The sequence below is a fragment of the Dermacentor silvarum genome, chromosome 9, assembly GCF_013339745.2.
Source record: "Dermacentor silvarum isolate Dsil-2018 chromosome 9, BIME_Dsil_1.4, whole genome shotgun sequence".
NCBI classification, from domain to species: Eukaryota; Metazoa; Arthropoda; class Arachnida; order Ixodida; family Ixodidae; genus Dermacentor; species Dermacentor silvarum.
Genome location: NC_051162.1, coordinates 100,130,064 through 100,151,997, shown reverse-complemented (window position 1 = coordinate 100,151,997; position 21,934 = coordinate 100,130,064). Strand labels below are relative to the sequence as shown.

At 47.7% G+C, this 21,934-nt stretch overlaps 1 long non-coding RNA gene across 1 annotated transcript; it reads left to right on the top strand.

Moving 5' to 3' along the window:
* The first annotated feature begins 556 nt into the window (after positions 1 to 556).
* LOC125940307 (uncharacterized) lies at positions 557 to 13,442 on the top strand. The gene is made up of 3 exons (XR_007463516.1): positions 557 to 613; positions 4,682 to 4,737; positions 13,384 to 13,442. It is a non-coding gene; the product is annotated as an uncharacterized LOC125940307 (long non-coding RNA).
* The last annotated feature ends 8,492 nt before the right edge of the window (positions 13,443 to 21,934 follow it).

Genomic DNA, 21,934 nt, shown 5'->3' with positions numbered 1-21,934 from the left:
CCAGGATTTTTTCCATAACATGTCAGTAATGATCAACTTCCAAGTCAAAAATATAGTTCAGGTAAGATTAACAAACTGAGAAAAAAAAACTTCAATTGTAAAGCCGCAGTAAACGATATCCCACATGAAACCACGCAGAGAATACACACCATGTGTTGTCAATCGCAGTTAAACCTGCTAAATACAAATTTTCCCCTTGGTATAACGAAAACTCTCAATGCGTAACACAAACTTAAGCATTGTTGTACGTACTGACAAGATGAAGAACATTCATGGCAAAACGAGCACAGCGCGGGAGGAGGGGACACGTGATCCTGAGTCCATGTCTTCCATCGTCTGGTTGTTGCCATGAATTAGCCCGCCCAATCCTCTACACTTGAACGTCCATGCTAAACAGTAGCCTATTGAAAATGCAATCAGATGGTGGTTTTGCTTTAGAAGTTCAACACGTCTGCAATTTACAAATACATTATAATTCACAGAACGACAGCATCGGAGTTGTATTCCCCCGTATGAAGGGCTCACGGGATGCTTCGGCTACGCTGGAGAAGCTCATAAAAACAAACCACAGCCAAGCAGTAAGGCTTGACGCTATTGTATACTACTTCACAAAGTGAGTAAAAATATTTTACTTGATAAGCAGTGCTGTTGAAAAAAAATCCCCCTCATTTTACTTATTCACTACATTTTAACTTCACCTCTATACAGAAGCTGCCCTTTGCATTTACTGTAAGCTATGTCTACCGGGGGGGCTTTACGTATCTTTAAATAAATTTGAAAAATCAAATGGCCTACCCAAAAGCGATGAGACCAATAGCACATTCTTGGTAGTCGTCACGAGTTACTCAGACTCAGAAGGGTTTGGGCGCGAGGTAGTTGGTAACATAAAGGACAAAGGAGAACACGGGACGAGCGCGGACAATTTTTTTTTTTTTTTTTGCTGTGGAACTAGTGGGTTCATTACTTACTCCTAAATGTGCAAAATTATCTGCCGGCCTAATTCAGAACGCTGAAAAAAGATCCGCGTAAAAAATAACGTCATGGAAACAACTTCAGTGGATGTTTCGGAGCGCACTCTACAACTTTGCAAATACGCCTTCTGCCCTAAGACCACTAAAAAGTTCCACAAGTAAACCTAAGTAATTCGGTCAATCATCTCCCTTGAAAAAAAAAGGTCTAAATAACCCAAGACGATTACAAAAGATATGCCATTCATGTTATTTGATTAAGGTGTCGTACCATAAACGTAAACATTCACACTAAGGGGACGTAAAACACCAGGCATAAGAAATCTACACGCGTTGGACTAGATTCGGCAGTACATGTTATTGCTAATAAAATCCACCTATTTTATACCACTGGGGGGCTGAGACCCCTCTCAGTGAGCTCAAATAAGCACTGTCTCCCGTCAGCCGACTACACCTTGCGCCAGGAAATTTCTTAACCCACAGTGTGATAACCTAAACCTATGCCATTTTGATTCTGTTCTTTTTTTGCCATTAGTCCTACGATTGGTAAACATTTTTCGGGTCCAGTCCACTTCGCCTGCCTGTTACGTTAGAAGACTGCGAAAACGCTACGCTACGTTAGAAAACTGCGAAAAGTCTCCTTCTCGAAAGAACCTGTACAGATTGGGTCGCACATGAACAATTATGCAGCATAAACATTCCGTGCCATTCCACTCTGTGAAGGTGGATGACGAGCGAAGCTGTTTAGGTGGTGACTGATCGTTCATCCGGTGACACGTACCAAGTTTGCGGGATCGCGGCCACATGGACGGTTCGTATTTCTTTCCTATTCCCGGTCCTGGCGGGCACCAAACTTAAGCTTGGCGTCCGCACCCCGCTGATCGCCCGCGGTCTCCTTCCGCCGCCGCCGCGCCCATCCCCTTTTCTCCACGAAAACCCGGAGATTTCAGTGGGCGCCACAAGGTGGCGCTACGCTTTGAAGCGATGTTTGCTATTTGGAGCGATGTTTTCTATTTGAGGCTCGAGCCGTATGCCTAAGGACCAAAGCATACCGGAACAAATATTAGGAACTAGATGAGACATGTGTATGCTGCAGTAAAGATCCAGAGACCACTCAGCACATCCTAATGGAATGCGACGGGATCCACCCAGCGAGAACCGTAGGTAACGTGCAACTCCCAGAAGCGCTTGGTTTCAAAGTGGAAGGAAACATAAACAGATCAGCCGTAGAGATAAGCAAGAGACGATTAGAGTACTGGTGCAAAAAAAGCAGGGAGAAGATGGATACGACCTGATCTCTTAAAATCATTGGTAGAGGTACAAGGTAAATTTTTCAAAAAGAAAAATAATGAGAGGTATAAAAATGCTAGATAAACAACGTGTATAGTATACCTGATTAAATCAAGCAGGCTAGGTGACCATATGTCTCCACCCCGTTTCAAAGGGGATGCCAATAAATCATCATCATCGCCATGTACGTTTCAGCCGACACCGCAAGGTGGCGCTACGCTCCGGAGAGATGTACCATGGCGCTAAACGCAAACTTCACTTACAAAGGCACACACACACAGGATTGTAGAAGAGAGACTGTTTTATTTTATTTTAGAATCCGGCTGCGCAATCGCGGAGCGCGTACTATAGCGCGACACACGCGTGGCCGCCGGGGGAGAAGCTACATCACGTTATACGAAAACTCCGGAGATCTCAGTGGGCGCCACAAGGGGGCGGGACGCTACGAAGAGATGGGCGCTAACGCACAGAGAAAGAACCTACACACAATCTAGGAGACACTACGTTTTTTTTTTAATATTATTAAAGACGGATACGACAATCGCAGCGCGCTCACTAGTGCTGACGTGCTCACGTGACCATCAGGGTGAGCTACGTCACGTAAATGAAGAAGCTAACATAACGTCCAGCGAAAAGCACTGTGTGGTGCACACGTTTTTTTACGATCCCGAAGTTTAAAAACGCCGCCATCCCGACGTTTTCATACGACGCCACAAGGTGGCGCGACTCGTCTGAAATTGATAAAGTCACTGAAACCTGGAAAGGAAATGCCCGGGTGCTGCGGTTTCGGGTGCAGCAACCGCCGGGAGTCCGGGAAAGCGTTTTTCGCGATACGAATTAAGCGGAAAGAGTGACAGCAAAAGCGCTTAGCTGCACCGAATAAAGCGCGGCAATTTCACTCCCTCTAGGTGAATTTGATGATATGGCAAAGCTTCTCAGCTTTGCGATATCATTGAACTGCCTAAATTCCATAATGTGATCGAGAAGCTTCACGCGTTTACTTTGTAGATTGCGGTTTGCCTTTCGCAAACATAGCGAGGAGATGCTTAGAAATGTCTATAACTGAGCAGCAAAATGTGGCTCGAAGAGCGTCGGAATGTGGGCGGCTATGTCAAAAATTACAATGTAGTGATAAAACCACTGCAATTAAAATATATCGACCTGTCAATGTCAAATATTAAAATAAACATTTTCTCGTGAGTTGTGTATTATTGCTTAAAACAACACGAAGGTGACCTGGATAACTGTTTTAGCATCCCTTTTCTTGTAGTGCCGTCAGGGACGTTTATTTTTGGTGATGTCGATCTGTATCAATCGTTTCTAGCGTGGATAAATCAGTAGCCACGTTGCAAAGCGATTACATCCATGCTTATAAACGATGCGGGACAGCGCTTGATAACTACTCAGCCTAAAATATCCTGTGTGACACACGAGCATCGCGTTCGTTTTGCATTTAGAACGGGTAGTGCACAGTTGAATTCTTCACTTTCCGAGTACATGGAATTTATATCGTATCTAGCTAAGCGAAATACGGTTTTATTTGTGGATTTCACAGGGCTAACTGCGACAATCATCGTGCGGTTCTTCACAGTAGCAAGCCCCCCAAAAAAACCATCTCTCGCAAATCCTAATAGTCTTAGAATTTGTGCTATGAAAACATGACTTCACTGTTGCTTTATTTCATAATATCAGCTTTTCAGAAACTGAGTAAATAAAATATTTTTGCCAAAAGTATTTCTCCTAGGCGTAATAACCAATTCTGAAGATGCCGATAGTATTATATAGAGCACACGATGTTTTAAGCATATGTTGGACTAAAAGATCACACAGTGTCAAGCAAAGCGTTGTACACTGTTGTGCAGTATCGTATTGCGTATAGTTTCATAGCACCGACCGCCTCATAGCGTAAAGATAGGACTACAGTGTTTCGGTTCCTAGATTGCGCAAATAATGCCCGGCAGGTCAACACGAGCTAAGTCGAAAATGATTTGAGAGGCTGTTTGCGATATTTACCACAGAAGATTCCTGCATCTTTACTTGCTTCTCATCTTTGGCCAAATATATGCAAAATCAATTACCAAGAGGCTTCTATTTTCTTGCGTACCACTTTATATGAGAACATATCCTAGCGACAATTTTTTAACGCAATGAAAACAAATATTTACTATTTTCTTGCTTTTGGGACGGCAAAGTCTTATCGACATCATGGTAAAGTATTATTGAAATCAAAAAGCCTATAAATTGCTTCAACTTCACATGATTTTATACACTTAAGTTTTGAAGTAGCGAAATGTTTTGTTACAGAAGTAGTGGTGCTAGTTTTATGCTACGTGTGAAAAAAAAATTGCCGTGAAATTATTTATTTACTATATTGTGCATGCAATTCTGAGAGCAAGTATTCAAACCATGTTTTCTTCTTGCAGGCGCAACCTGTTAGAAAATAACAACAGAGGTGACAGGGTGCCCGTCACTGTGACATGTGCGTTGGTCTTGATACTTCATATGCATGCAAACGCTTAAGCAAGTTGATATAAGCTCTTAGCGCAAGTTTCGAATAATGCGCGAGAAATGAATTGGGTAACGCTTTATTTAGTTGAATAGCAATTTTTGCTCACTTCAATAGAATTTTTGCCGTCAACGTCAACGTCGGCATTGCCGTGGGGCTCCACATATTACAGCGAAGCTGTTAAGGGCTCACTCTTCGATGGTCGCGTCCGGCAATAGAAAAAAAAAACTCTCATTGGCCGTATGCTGTACGTGCGAGTGAAAGCGCGCGAGAGTGAGGGACGCGCGCTTTCACGGGGACCGAACGCACGGCGGAGAGCAAACGCAACTTACGTGCGAGTGAAAGCGCGCGGGTTGTCCGTAGCGGTCCACATGGGCATCAGCGCGGGTAACCTAGCCGAGCTTCTCGCGGACCAGTTCGCGGCCAGACCCCCAGCCCTGCAGGCACCACCTCCAGAGGCAGCCGCCCTATCAATCCCATCCTCCTGCCATCATGCGGACTGGGTGGCTGCACAAATACAGGCACTGTGTGCAGCGAACCAATCCGCGTGTACGAGTTGAAGGCGGCACTCGATCAGGCCAGGCGACGCAGTGCTCCGGGAGCTGACAGAATCACATTCCAAATGCTGCGCAACTTGGCTGATGCCGAGAAGGAGCGGCTCCTCGAGTGTTTCAACACCATCTGGGGCACTGGTTTCCTCCCGGAGAGCTGGCTGGTTGCAGCGGTGACACCAATCTTGAAATCCCGGAAGCCTGCCATAGCCCTATCCTCATATAGGCCGGTGTCCCTCACTTCAGCCGCCTGCAAGGCGATGGAAAGGGTGGCACTGGCACGCCTAGAGTGGATTGCGGCCCAACTCCAGTACTTCCCGGAGCAGCAGTCAGGCTTCAGGTGCCAACGCTGCACGGCAGACTCTATATCCGATGTGGTGGCCACCCTGGAGGATGCCAAAGCCACGGGGGACGTGGCAATGTTGGTGCTTCTGGACGTCAAGAGTGCCTTTAACGGACTTCCACACGCGGTCATCGAGGCCTGCCTAGACCACCTCGGCCTGAGCGGCTGCCTCAGATGCTTCATTTCCGCATTCCTGACCAGCAGAACCTTCCGGGTGCGCGTTGGACAGGAACTCAGCGAGCCTAGGGATATCACGACTGGCGTCCCACAGGAAGCGGCGCTCAGCTCTTTCCTGTTCAACATGGCTCTCGCCGGCCTACCCGCATCTCGCCCGGCGGACCCACGGTTCCCTGTTCGCTGCTCCATTTATGCCGACGACGTGGCACCCTGGACCCGGGGGCCGAGGAAGTTCATGCCATCCATTCGGTGCTCGCTACAACGGGCACTAGATGCGGTGACCGCATTCCTTGGTAGCATAGGCCTCACCGTCTCCACAGCCAAGACCGAGGCCATGCTGATTCATCCACTGGCCTCAGCTCGACGCTACACAAAGCAGCTGAAGATTGCTGGCCGTGCCCTACCTTGGCAGCAAATGGTCACTTACCTGGGGCTCGCCATTGACCACCGGCTCACGTGGATTCCTGCAGCCAAAGCCGCCACAACCAAGGTGCGCCGCGTGCAGGGAGCTGTCAGCAAGCTGCAGCAACATGGCCGTGGCTGCAACACAAAGTGGGCGCTGCGGCTGAACCAGGCCGCAGCAACGTCCGTACTCTTGTATGCCCTTCCATTGGTCAACCTCCCACCGGCCAGGAGAGAGCAGCTGGAGGATCTGCACAGAGGTGCTATTAGGAGTTACCTAGGGCTCCCAAAGTATTCACCGGTCGCTGCAACGCTGGCAGAGGCTGGTGAATGGCCACTCTCGCTGAGGATGCTTGAACGCGCCCTGGGGCACATTGACCGCCTTCATCGTGCTCCGGATGGCGGAGACCTGCTGGCTAGACTCCACAGCCAGCCGTCCTCACGGATGGGAGGTCTGTGCCAGCTGTACAAGCAGATGATCACGGACCCTCCTGTGACAATCGTGCTGCCTCCACCACACCATCGACCAGCGGACGTCCACCTCTCGCTCAGTGGACCGCATAAACGACACACACCAGCTGCAGCAATGCAACAGGCTGCAGCCTGCAAACTCCACGAGGATCTGGAAGGAAGTCTGCTGGTCTACACAGATGGATCAGTCCTGGCGAACGGATCGGCCGCTGCAGCCTGCACCATCCCGGCTAGGGTGGTCCACAGACAATGTCGGATCCCCTTTGCCGCGAGCTCCACCGCGGCAGAACTAGCGGGGCTCCACCTAGCCACCGATGTCCTGGCTGAGGACTCTCCTGGGCAACCGGTGGCAGTGCTCTGCGACTCGAAGCCAGCGCTCCAGAGCCTAATCAACCACCGCCGATCCAGGCTTACGGGGGTCCTGCTCAGCTCGAAGTTCTCGGCATTGGCTGCCGCGGGGGTCACCATCTCATTTCATTGGCTGCCTTCCCATGTGGGAATAGCCGGTAATGAGGCAGCGGATACCCTCGCCAAAACCGCCCACCATCCTGAAGTGCCGCTCACACGAGCAGTCGCTTCCTCAGATTTTTCAAGGCAGCGCCTGAAAAACTGCTCACAATCGTCCACCCGGATGCCAGAGTGGCAAATGGCAACGGTCCCAGGCCACTTCCAGAGTGTGGTCTTACCAGGAGGGAACGCGCAACGTTGCTTCGACTGCGCACGGGCTGTGTCTGGACGGCGGCGCGGCTGCACGCCAAGGGACGCTCCACATCACCGGCCTGCGAACGTTGTGGCGACCCCGACACCCTCGAGCACCTTCTCTATGCTTGCCCAGCGCTGGCACAGGACCGCTCAAGGGTCATCACTGCCTACAGACAACAGGGTCTACCTGCTGCGACAACCAGCGACCTCCTGTTCCCGTCGCCTCCACACCTCCGAGCTCTCCATAGCCTTTTGGAGTTTGTGAACTGAACAGAATCTCCGCCCATCGCTAAGCGCTCGTCCCTAGCAAGCCACTGCCTCCATCACCAGCCTCCTCCATGGTCGGATGAGACTCTTGCTGCTTCTTCTTCTCTTCCCTTCCTTTCAACATCTTTATCTCCTTTTTCCCCTTCCCCTGACGCTGCGCCATGTTCTCTATTGGGCAGCAGAAATAAGCGTCACTTTCTTCTTCAATAAAATCACTACTACTAAAAGCGCGCGAGGAGGAGGGACGCACGCTTTCATAGGGAGCGAACGCACGGCGGAGTGCAAACGCTACTTCCCAGTGGAAGGGGAGCGGTGGGCGAGGAAGGGCATCGAGGCACCCTAGCCGGGTGCGTGTGCATGCCCCCTCTCCCACTGCGGCGCATGCGCGCAGCCCTGCCGGCCTCTGCCACCTGGTAGTGGCTCTCGGTAGTGCCACAGGCTTAAAAGCACCAATACAAACAACTGGGGCGGTATTCTGTAAGAGTCTACCTAGTGGACCATCCATTTCGGCGACCGTTGATTCGCTGCTGCTTGACGTGAAGGAGACTGGCTGGCACCTTCCTGCACGTCAAGCAGCAGCGAATCAACGGTCACCGAAATGGCGAAATGGACAGTCCACTAGGTAGACTCTTACAGAAAATCGCCCCAGTTGTTTGTATTGGTGCTTTTAAGCCTGAGGCACTACCGAGAGCCACTACCAGGCCATTACCATCTCAGTAATAGAAAAGACAACGCCGATACTAAAGCCTCAGCTTGAGATGAGACGAAGCGATCGCTGATTTCTGTATTTATTTTTTGCTGTCACGGCAGAGAGCAAGTAGCAAGAGCAAATTCAGATTAAAGCAGGCAGACCTGCGCTGAATGGTTGCTGCCATGCCATGACACGCCCGTGTGGCTTAGCGGCTGTGGTGTTGCGCTGAAACGCCCGTGTACCGTGCATAAAGAACCCCAGGTGGCCAAAGTTAATCCGAAGTCCCCCAATACGGCATGCCTCATAATCAGATCGTGGTTCTGGTATGTAAAATCCAAAAATTTCTTGGTTACTGCCATGTTGCTGCGCAATCACGCTATCCCAGGCGGAAGTCGCCGTGTGGACTTCCGCGTGGTTTCTAGCTGAAGTTTCCCAGCTGGCCCAAAACCGGCGATGCGACAAGCGAGAGCGACGGCCAAACCTGTCGCTCGTCGCCGCCGCTCGGAAATCGCATGCATGTGGTCGGTAGCTCATCGAGAGGCACGTGCTGTCACCTATACTACCGCTGTAGATGTTCTCGTTAAGGGCGTTGTTCTCTACTGAATTACGTCATAAAACATCAAACGCTACCGAAATATTTTTACTGCACCGATGTACGCGTTAACGCTCACGCTGCGTTTAATAAAAAGAACAGCCAGAAACATTCGGATATTCGTTGATATTATCAGTCATCATTTATGCATAAGGTTATTTCCTGTATTATAAATAAAATAACCAAAGCGTGCAAACGAATAGTATTAGACAATTACACGCAGTATGGTGCTTATTTTTACAGGCCGTATAAATTGCAGTGAACATTATATTCACAGGCATCGCGCGCGCAAACACACACATGCACAGATCTCAGGAGATGAGTGCGAGAACTCGCTGTCACAACGCTGGCGTAAAGAAGAGTATGGCAGCGCGGAAGAAAATGGCAGCGATCCTGCTTGCCTTGCCGGTGGTGTCTTGCGTCGCTGGCAGTCTCGGAACGTCTTGGTGTAATAGGCGACGTCGGCATTCAAGCGTGGCCAGTAACACTTCAACTGAATCCTTGCGACCGTAAGGGAAAGTCCAAGATGCCCTTCCATTGCGTCATCATGAAGGCCATGGAGAACGTCTGTCCGCAGTGCTCAAGGCACAACCAGAAGATAGTTGGCGCGGTCTGGCGAGAAGACAATCCGCATCTAAATACGTTTGGGACAAAGTCAGTCTTCTCTTCCAGGAACTCGACGAGGCTTCTTAGGTCCGAGTTTGCTCGCTGCTATTCGGCGAAGTCATCGGCACTTATTGTCCCTTGGAAAGAGTCGTCGTTCTGGTCGTCTTCTGGGGGCTGGTCAATGGGGCCGCGTGATAAGCAGCCGGCAGTAGTGTGTTTGTCCAACCTAGTATCACCGTGATAGTATTATCACAGATTACTCATAGTATCACCGTGATAGTAGTATCACCGTGATATCACTACAGATTACTGTCACTACAGATTACTCACTACAGATTACTATCACTACAGATTACTCATAGTATCACCGTGATAGTAGTATCACCGTGATATCGAATTCTTGCAGTCGGTGGCTCCACCGTGATAAGCGTCTTGAAGGATACTTGAAACTGGCTTACGACTTTCAATGGCCTGCCATATAGGTAATGGCGAAATTTCGTGGTAGCCCAGATTACGCAAGCATTCATTTCCCGTCGTTGAATAATTCGATTCCGCTTTCGACAGTGACCGGCTAGCGTACGATATCACCCTTTCGATTGCGGATTTGCCGCGGTCAAGGATGCGCCGAGGCCTATGCTGCTACTGTCGGTGTGGATTTCGTTATCGGCGTCGTCGTCAAAGTGGACGTGTACTGTTGGTGACTGCAGGCGTCGTCTTAATGCCTCAAATGCCACTACATGCTGTGTTTCCTACCTAAACTATAAGTCGGATTTCGAGAGAAGAGTCACAGGCCCGACGATGGGAGAGAAATTCTTGTCAAAGCGCCCATATTAGAGACACAAACGGAGCAACCAGCGCACTGCCTTCTTGTCGATGGGCTGTGGAAAGTTTCAATGGCAGCGGTTTTCTGTGAATCGGGAAAGACTCCTCACTTGCTCACGACATGGCCCAGGAACAGGAGTTCTTAATAAGCGAAGCGGCATTTCTCCGGCTTCAGGGTAAGCCCAGATGTCTTGATGGCCTCTGATACTGTCGAAAGGCGCTTAACGTGAACGTCGAAGTATGAGGAAAAAACGACGACGTCATCAAGGTGCGCGCGTTCGCACCAAACGCGCGCGCGTTGGTTACGTGTTTATGAAGAACATGCCAAGCTTTGCGTGCACCCTATGGCGGTGTACCGTAGCGACCATAAAGCCATGGTCCCTGTGGTCACTAAATAAATGAAAACCACTGGAGCATACATATTTCTCATTTTTTAATAGTTCAAATAACCAATTACACCATCACATCTTAATAGTCATAATTGGGAATACATTATCCCACCATAGTACAGCTTCGCTGGTTTTCCATCTCCACCCCAGTGGGAGGGCTCACAGTTTTTCGTTTCGTACTTTTAATATTTCAGTCTAAGAAGATTTAACATAAAAGGCATGCGCTGTGGGTGTTTTGTTTGATGAGATTAGTTTGTGGATTGTCATTCTCAAAATTTCAAGGAATAGCTTTGCCAAGAATGCAAGACAAGGTATGAGCAACATTAATGTTAGAATGGTGTGGCAATATAACCCGCATATACCGCATATCATTAGGCTTGGCATACCGCATAAGGCTTGGCATATACATCTACCTAAATATATTCGGAGTACCTGCGTGGTTGGGGATGATTTTCTCCGCCACCCGCCGACATCACACGCCGGTTGCCAACGCCGGATTTTCTGCTACACAGGGCCCTTAACGCTATCGCGTTAAATATCGGTCATTTGCCACGACTTTCCGACGCTCCGAATGCTGTTCACTGCAGAATGGAAGGTTGCAGCATGAAAACCAAGTTTTTTTTAAAATGAAGTGTCAACTTTTCGATTGCATCACAAAGAAGCGACGATGCTTTGAGAAAGCCCACTCCTCCTAATCAAAGAGATTCATAAGCTTGGATCATGTTTGACACAGTTGGTTTGTGCTTTCATATTTGTATTAGCCGGAACAAAAGTTTATTTTTGTTGCAAAATCCTTTGTATCGGTCACGTGCCTCAACTACGCCATTCCGTCTGTTGACGGAAAAATGACCCCCTAGAGGCCCAATGTCCAATACATTGGACATTGTGCTAAGTTCAAACAACGCATCTAACAGCAAAACAACGTAACACTTTTCACATAAGCACCCCAAAAACGCATTTCTGAAAGTTTAACAAAACTCCGGGAACCTAAATTCACTCTGGGCCTCAGGAGGATATTCTGCAAGGTGTCTCGACATGTAGCAATTGCATTCAGGACTCGGTGGCAACCAAAGGTCAGTGGGACTCCTCGCATTGAGCGTTCACGAGAAGACTACAAATGAAGCTGTGCAGGGTGATACAGGCGAGATAAGCTTTGAAGTGAGGGAAGCTCATAGTAAAATAGATTATGCACAACGACTGAGGAATATACCATCATTATCAGCTAACACTTATGCCCACTGCAGGACAAAGTAAATGGGCTGGGAGAGTGTGCAGATATCTGTACAGGAAAAACATTGATTCACAATGGAAGAAAAGAACTAGGTAGCTCACCAACCAATACGCGACCGGTATAATAAGCTGTGGGAGCACACAGTTTCGCTTTAGCGAGTTTCGGTTTCGCCTTCAACGTCTGGCAGCCATGAGCGGCCTCGGTATGCCACCGGAGGGCGTGGGCAAAATAAACGGCTTTACCATATACTGTGAGTATTACCGTATCCCGGCTGCCACAAATGCGCGTGCGCGGTGTTTAGCGCTCTCCTGTATAATTTTCTCGTGTGCTCCGCCATAGACCGTGTTTGCGCAACAAAATGGCAGCCCTCAGACTGCCCACTTCGATCCTAAATCACCCGTGATACTTGCTCTCCATCGTGACAGAAATAAATCAATGGTAAACTCAGTCATAGTTTAGCCTCATCTAACGCCGAGGACAAAGTATAGGCGCTCTTTTGTCGTTACTATTGAGATCAGTTGTTTGGTTGGACGCTGATAAGTCTAGGTGGGTGGATTTCAGCTGACATTTCCGTCAATTTCCATGTAACAGACTGCGGCACGTGACTATTCAATGTTTCTTGAGCTGAATGTTGCGATGCCATTTTTCAGATGGAAGTCAACACACTTTTTTTCCACGTCCATGACCTCCGAAATGGGGCAGCGACAGCGCATACAACATTCGGGATTGGCCGTATTCTCCAGTACTTTCCTTATAATTGACAACCGTAAAAATAAACTGTCCGACATTTTACCGCCTTCAGGATCGGTGCAGGTAGTAACGTCGCCGGTCGAAAAAAACAAAACAGGTTATACTGTTTCTTCGTCTAAACAAAAACAAGTCTGTCATCATGCCATTACCCTCACATTATCGTAGTCACCGTCATCTTGCTTCTGGCGTCACACACAAGCTCACGTCATAAACACAATTGCCTCCTTTACACAAGTAACCCACCGTGGTTGCTCAGTGGCTATGGTGTTGGGCTGCTGAGCACGAGGTCGCGGGATCGAATCCCGGCCATGGCGGCCGCATTTCGATGGGGGGCGAAATGCGAAAAACACCTATGTACTTAGATTTAGGTGCACGTTAAAGAACCCCAGGTGGCCCAAGTTTCCGGAGTCCCCCACTACGGCATGCCTCGTAATCAGATCGTGGTTTTGGCACTCAAAACCCAATGGTTTAATTCTAATTTTGCACAAGCACGTTGGTTCTTGTGATAGCTCTTTGAAGAACCCCAAACGCTCCTGGACAGTCATATATCTGATAAATGCTTCGGGAAACTTTGATTCTCAGAATCTGAGGAATCGGCAGATCTTTTTTTGTTGTTTTCCTACAGACAAGGCTACTTGGAACACATTCTGCACTACATCACCAAGTGCCGCCGTCGTCAGACAATACCTTACATCTAAAGACCTCACCAGCACTCTCGTAGCAACGTCAAGTGTGTAAGTATGAGACTTTACACACTATATTGACTTGAAACAAAAACTCCAAAATTTTAGAGCATAAAACGTAAGAATATCCCATAATATTTCTTTACTGCCCAACTTATTATTTATAAATAATGTTATTCGTAATGAAGTAGGCAGCCGTAACCATCCTTGCATTGTTCTGATAGAAATGTTTTGAGGTTGCAAAAAATTCATATTCTAAGAAAATATGTATCTTCGCAATTTGCAACACGCACATGTGGCAAAATTTTTTGAACCTTGGTAAATGCAGTTTATATAAATATATGTGTTACTGTTCTTCTCAAATGATAATGACGAAAGCATCATTCAACAGGAAACAATTCATCTTGCCCATGTGGAAAAGAAAACCTTCATTGCTTCCTTGGTAGAGTTCATTTCTCCTCTAGTCGCCTGGAGCACGTAGATATGTGTGCATGTTGTTAGGTCAACGAACGCATCATGACAAAAATACGACTGAAAATACTGCAACGGTTTAGTTAGAGTAGATCCACCATGTGGATGGTAGGAGCAAGCCGTGTTCTTCGTCTTAAAAGCCGTTGAAGTCAATTTCCCGGCTTATTTTTTCTTCTTCGGGGGCACCTCCTTATTTTCGTCGGCACTGTGGTCCTTGTCTGTGCATGCTGCATCGACTAATCCTGCAAGCTCACCCATCGCTGCTGTGACCTGAAAAGGCATCAAAATTTAAAAACCATAGCAAGTAGAACTTGTAGCGCCCACCTACAACTCACCAATGAAGCGGGACAATGACCTGCCGATTGGTCACCGGATAGTTCAGCTTACGACACATATCCATTCAGAATGGACTCAAGCAGAGCGTCAACCGAAACATTCAAATCTTTCCAGCACTTTTGCCACGCGCTTCCTGGAACGACCAAAATTTCGTCTACACGTGCGTATATTTGCGAAGGCAACAAGGATTACAAAGCACTGGTTCCCGCCTGTACTTTAGCTCTTACGGAGCAAAGTGGTAGCAGTGACATCGCATACTATTGTATTTTTCCTTATAAGGGAGTTAATATGGGATACGAGTTCCTTAGCGCGCCGTAGAACACGCAGGCGTTCCTCTTAATTCTTGATTTAGCAAAGCGCTTCCTGCTACATACACCAGATGGCAGGTAAAGATCAATCGGTCGGGAAGTACAAAGTCGGTGGAGGAGGTTGAAAAGCGGGTTTCGTCGCAGGCGCTTTAAGAAAGCCGCTACCACAAACAAGGATGTCGTGTCCCAAAGGGGTCGCACATTTAAACACGTCCATGTGGGCGTCGAGAAATTCGAACACAAAAGGCTGTTAACCGTTATAAACGCACTAATTCTGTTACAAAACTACAGAAATTCGCTGATAATTACTTGCGCGATGAGAACATTTAACACATTTCATGCATAAATTGTCGTAGTGTAATTCAAAGTCATGTATGCTTTTTTCGCCAATAGGTTGGGTTGCACCTTCAGCCGTCGGGGTATTCATCCGACTCAACTAAATAGCATGGAGGGACAATTCCAGTAAGCAATACGTTCTTCCCATGTTGCACAATGTATATGTGTTATAGAGGTGGGAGACTGTAATTTCTTTTTCGGATCGGTATTAAATTTTAATAGTAACTATCGTATATCGAATCGAATATCAAATAGTCAAACGCAAACAAATATTTTTAAAGTTTTAAAGCAATAATTAGATATCACGCCTGTATAAGGACTAGTGCAAGAAAGACCGCTAACTTTCAGGGACAAAGGATCGGCTTACGCAAAAGACCATTAGTTTTCATGAAAGGTCCCCTACACCGGGTTTGTCAATTGTTATCAAACAAGTGTAGAGTATAAATGACGCACAGACAATCCTGTGTGGAAAGTATTACGTCTCTGTGCGCCGCGAAAAGAACTGAAATGTGAAAGCAAACGCTGCGCTACTTCCCTCTCAGAACAGCGCCTTAGAGCCATAGAGCCTCAGTCCCACGCACACAATCCTGTTCGCGACGCGTATTTTGTCACACACCATTACTGAGTATTCAATGCGGAAGGGGCAACGCCACAAGAAATGAGGCGGGGCTTACCCCGCGCACGTACTTCGGCTCCGGTGTGAGAGAATCGCTTCTTATTCGCTTCTTATTCGTGTGAGACGTAACAGCTGTTACAAGATTCAAGGTGTACAAGTCCCTTATATTTCTTTGTACCTTAGGTCAGTTTCTTACCATGCTTACAACACGGTCACTAGATTTTAACTCTCTTTTAAATGCACGAAACCTCCTCAAATTTGGTGCTGTGGTTGCCTGGAAAAAGGTTTTTAACAGCGGAGCTGTTTTAGCCGACCGGTAGTCCGTGTGTCATTCCCAGCAAATGTGGGCTGATCCTGGCGGTAGCGCAGAAAGGGCCCAAGCGCAATGGCACATACCCCTGTGAACTAGCTAAGCAGAGCCTGGTTAGTCTAGCTAGGCATGGTTCGGACTACTTAGGCTTAGTCAGTCATAGATAGCCAATCAGTAGCTAATCTATAATTGATCAATTATCAATAAATTCCGGAAAATTCTTGGGATGACTTGTAGTGCTTAGCCTAGCCGAAATACGTGGCCAATACCTTGTGATAGCCAATTGATATCCAATCAATAGCTAATCGATAATCGACAAATAATCAATAAATTCCGGTAAAAGCTGGGGATGACTTGGTAGAGCTTAGCCTAGCCCAAACACATGGCCAATACCTTACGATAGCCAATCGTTAGTCAATCAACAGCTAGTTCATATTGAAACTGCAGCGCGCACACAAGAAACGAGGAAACGAGAAACGAGCGCGCTGCAGTTTCAAGATGAATAGTTACCAACTCGCCCAACTTTCAGTACTTTTACAATTCATAGCTAGTTCATAATCGATCAATAATCAATAAAGTCCGAAAAATGCTGGGGATGACTTGGTAGTGCTTAGCCTAGCCCAAAAGCCAGGACAAGCTAGGTGCCCATCAGCTCCGCTGTCTCTTTAGCATTGCGCCTCATGACCCAGAAGACCTACCTCACCCTTTTGTTCCGGCTTCATTACGTCGCACCGTTTTCCCCTCTCTTCACGACATATGTCACACAGGCATTCTGGCTACTCAGCGCCTCATCACCCAGCGCTATGTCTCGCCTGGAATTAACAGTGATGTGCGTGCTTGGACAAGCACGTGTCTGCCCTGCCAGACGGCAAAGGTCTCCCGTCATACCTAGACGCCTCCCCAAGCCTTCCTTACACCCGGGCGTCGTTACGACCATGTTCATCTCGACATTGTGGGCCCTCTACCCGTGTCTCAAGGTTACCATTACACAGGGTGTTCAAAATTAAACTTTACGGAAATTTTATAAATCGCCTGTGGCAGGTGGCATAATTCTTATAATTGACCTGGGTTATTCCATCAGGCGGACATTAGTGACACGAAAAATCAAAACAAATATTCAATTAATTTCCAAAAATTCAGCAAATAAATTTTTCATTAATTACTTTACGACACACATAACTTTACACATTACTTTACGACACACACACGAATAAGTATTTTGTATTGCCAATGCTAAAGTAGAGTACACCAATATAAATTTCCACATAGTGTATCATAAATTGCGATTCAGTTTCAGTAAATTTGTGCAACAACGGCTCAACTCACTGTAATTCCTCGCGTATATCGCTCGCGCAGTAGCAGGATTTTCAGGAGTCATTTTTACAGCTTCGGTGTTTCAAGAAAAGAGCGCGTCCCTCGCGCCCTTTCACTCGCACATACAGCGTTCGGCGGCGCGCGGCCACGATTTCATCTTCATTGACGTCATACGGAACCTCACGGCGACGGCGACGGCGACGGCGACGGCGACGGCGACGCCGACGGCGACGGCGACGCCGACGGCAGAAATCTGCTTTTGAGTGTCCATATAATTGCTATCGCAATAAAATCCAAGTGTTGCTGTTTACGGCACCTGCCGCAGTTCCAATAATGTGTGCTCCTTGCTTACGTTGCAGACTCTGTCATGTCCACAAGAAAACGAGAAAGGATTAAGAAGGAGAGTAACAAGAGCCTGAATAATGGGTATCAACGTTAGTTATAACAACCACATTTAATGACTTCCGCCCAGGGAATTAGGTTTCACAAATAAATGCACTACCAGAGATTTTAAGCTTCTTTGTCACTGACTTACTGTTCAACAGATCATGCCGGAAAGCAGATTTGGCACATCCTTGAAAACATATCGTCCATTTTAAAAATTGCCAGCGCGTGTATGCTCCCCGCCCTGTTCGCATATGCCTGGGCTCATAAACTTTTTCTCTTGGACGAAACAGCTTACTTTTGAGCTAAAAGTGTACGTAAGCACCTATCGCCACGCTCGCGATCGCGCAGCCATGTTTGGCGACGTGCTGACGGTTTTATAGCTTGCCTCACCCTGCCTCCGCTGGGTTTGTTTGCCATGCTGCCGCATGAAGTCAGTTCAGCGCAGACACCCACTAATTCTACGAAAATTGCCACACTTGCTGACTGAACAACACAAAGCTTTGGCGAAAGCTTTATAGTACATGTAAAGGATGCTCACAACTTTCTGAGCTCATTACGCCTTGTCGAAGTGATCCGAGCGCCCTTGTACATTTGGCGTATTACAAGGCAGGAATTCGAACGCGTAGAACTGTATATTTTCCAGCCCTGAAATAAATAAGGACTACTCTCTCCTTCTTTTGTTTTCTTGTGTATTTGCTAATTGGCTTGAGCCTACAGCTCACGATGTTCTTGTTTCAGTAATGTTTGGCGGCGGGTTTCCATTTGAATAATTATTTTCTAGCTAATCGCCCATGAGCGTCCACTTGACGTAGATTTGCTTTTGTCCCGCTCCTGGTTCAGAACATCGATGTTTTGGTTTATAGTTTTGTAGCAACTTGTTGAAAAGGGGTCATATCTCCAGCCATTCGTTTGCGCTGTTGCTCGAAGCGAAACGTTCAGCATTTAACTTTCTTATCTAATCGATGTAGATGCTGACCACTGCTGGGCATACACCAATTAAGTGCACTCAGACTTACTGCAGGAGAGATCAAGCGGGCGTAAGCGCGGCTATCGCTAACATAAGTGCGGTGGACGTTACCGTATACAAGCAGAAAAGCGTATTTACTATCGCGATGGAGCACCGAATAATTTTTTCGTGCAGTCTGGCCAAATAAATTTTCTTGGAACGTTGTAAAGAAATGTCGGTGAATAAAGTAGAGTAGAGCAGTAGCTGGCACTGAAGTAGCTAACAAGATGTCACTCAGCATGGTTACGAGAGATAAGTTTTTTTCGATGCATCATTGTTATGACGGCGAATAGTGTGAGTTGGCGATCTGTTACTGTACAAACATTCATGTGAGAATGTAGCAGTGCATGAATGAATGCACAGACACGCGGGGCTACAAAGGACGACGTAGTGTAGTGCTCGGGATTAATACTGAGCATCTGACGTTCTTGAACGTGCACATAAAGCAGGGTACATTTTCAATCCGCCTACTTCGGATTATGGCCGACGCAGCTGGGATCGAATCTACTCCGTGTGCTCACCAGCGTAAAGAATCATCCACTACGCAACGATAGCGCGTGAGCAATGAATTTCGAATATGTAGAATCTCCCTGCACTTATATGCGGATATTATTCGGTACCTCCAGTGGAATAATAGTGCACCGTTCAGAAGTTGCGATGCAGGGGTAAAACGCACGAAAGCACAAACTTTGCGCGCGAACGCAAAAAGGCGGCGTTTGTCTTGGCGCATTATTTCGAATGTCATATCATGAAGCGACTCGCCTTCAAGCAAGGGTTTGCGAGCAGCACTTCACAAATATAAGATAACGTCGCACAATATAAAAAGATATAGACGGTTTCATGCTCGCGATAACAGCAGCGAGCGTGCCGCCCCCAAGAAACTTCCGGTCACGTGCCTTATCACTCTTCTATGTTTTAACGCATGGTTGCTTCTTTGCCAGTTACATTTAGCAGCTACGTCAGAGGGCAAAGCCGGAAGCCGTGTTGGGCCTATGTTTGTAAACAGTGAAACGGTCTATAAACAGCGAAGCTGTTTAAGCCAGACGTATTTGTAGTTCGTGGTGTGTATCAAGAAACTATGATAGAATAAAATAAAATAAGCTTTCTTGCCGAGGCGGGATTCGAGCCCGTGTACGCGCGGGGGTTCGATGCTTGGCTGGTCTCAAGCCTATAGCGTCGTAACCACGACGCTATAGGCGCCCTGCACTGAAGCTTTGCAGAGTAAAATCCCTATATAAGAAAAGTACCGCCATCTACTCTTTCCTCCGCCGCCTCCTCTCCTAAAGCGCTTGCTTTTTTCTTTACTTTTCGCTTGCGAAAGCCAAGTCGACGGTGGCGCACCTAGAAAGTCCACGTTGAAGCTTTCAGGCCGGGCGCGCGCCGCCGCCGCCGCCGGCGACTGCGGCTGCGCATAGGACTTTCAACATGGCTCTGAGGCGGAAAAAAAGAAAATATAAAGAAGTGAAAAGCGCGCGCTATCATCGTCCAATCGGAGATACAGGAGAGCGAGAAGCGGCGTTTTTCAAAGGATGGCGGTACTTTTCGTATATAGGGACTTTATTGCAGAGTAGACAGCAGCGCCAGAACAGACAGCCTAGCGAGGGGTGGAAGCAAAACTGGAGAGATGCAGTAAACATTCGCTGTGACACTTTCGATCGCTTATCACGAGGCAAGATTGTCCGAGTTGCGAAAACGTCGAAAGTGCGCATGTGCAGGGCATACCACTTAGACGAGCGATGAAAAGTGACCGCTAACGTTTGGAATGGCGCATCATTTTCATCACCTCTCTAGCGGCCGGTGTCGGCGACGCTGGGGTGAAAAAGTTGTCGCAGTTTCACCCGAAAGGCGAAGCATCAATTGCGATAGCAAATTTGTAGAGAGCTATACGGAATAAGGATAGTAGTTTTATCAGCTGTTCAAACTTGGACATGCAGCCGCACCGGCAGCACACAGAACTGTTGTCGACGCCGTCGGCGTTTTGCCCGCGTACGCACAAAACGCGCGCGGCGTTGGTGACTGTTGCAGGAGCCTCTGGGGGCGGCCCGGAGGTTTTCGATGAGATCAGAACGGGACACTCGTCGAGCAGCGTCGGAAGTTTTTGCCACCTTCTTTGAAGTCTCCCCCCCTCCCCCCCCACGGCCTTTCGCGTGTCTGAAGAAGTCGCGTTTGCTCTACATATATGGTGATTGTAAAGAAGGAAAGCGACGCTTAATTCTGCAGCCTTTAAGGGAGCACGGCGCCGAACGCGCGTTTGTTCTCCGCCGTGCGTTCACTCCCCGTGAAAGCGCGCGTCCCTCGCGCCCTTTCACTCGCACATACAGCGTTCGGCGGCGCGCGGAGACGATTTCATCTCCATTGACGTCATACAGAACCTCACGGCGACGGCGACGGCAGAAATCTGCTTCGGAGTGTCCATATATTTGCTATCGCAATAAAATGAAAACGCGTAGCGCCTTCTGAACAATGCAGGATGCCCATAGAGCCACGCTTAGAGAACATGCATTTATGGAAACCATATGATTGCGCTCGAGCGTCGTCGTCTTCGTCCACAGCTGGCGCGTTCGCACGCTCGTGCTCTGCGAGGTGAAGAGGCTTTGCGCGCTATGAGAGCGAGAAAGAGAGAGACTCATTCCCGGAGCCGGTCTGCTGCAACGCGTTGTCGGCATTGGAACGCGGTGTGGGTGTTGCAAGCTGTGCTATGCAACGCGCACTGACGGCGGTAAGTCCGAGACGCGCGAAAAGAAATTATCATCATCATTAGTAATAAGATGAAAAGTTCGCGCGCACTTCCGGGAAATGCTGGGCTACGGTCGCCCAGCTTCGCTGTTCCAAGCGTTCCGCGGATTATAGCGAACATCGAGTACAACGTTAAACATGAAAATGTGCCAAAATTATGATAACATAGTGGCTGGCGCTAAAGACAGGCGCTCAGAGGTAACCTCTGACATTGGCGGTGTGCATGAGCGCATGCGTGCATGCTGTCCAGAACACTTCGCAGCAGCCTCATGCTTGAGCAGTGCCGATGCTTCCTTACGAAGCCTCGGCACAACGCTTTTCTTGTAACTTGTATAAAATCATACGGAAAGATCTTTGCTACCAATTCAGCCAGTGGATCTCCCATGCTCGGAAGTACAATTATCCATGCCTTTGTGTATACCATTGCCATGTGTTAGCGTTAATTTTAACTGTCAGTTAGGGTTAGTGTTAATTTCAAATTTCTTATTGGCTGGACAGCATCCAGATTCAATGCAGGTTCAATGAGGCCTGATAGAAAACTGACCAAAATTTATAATTTCAGAAATAATTGATGTGATGGTAACTACACTATATTCAATCAAAAATCACACTGGAGCTGTTTTGGCGTTGTATGGGTTCACGTACAGCACACTTGGCTGAAAACAAAGTTGAG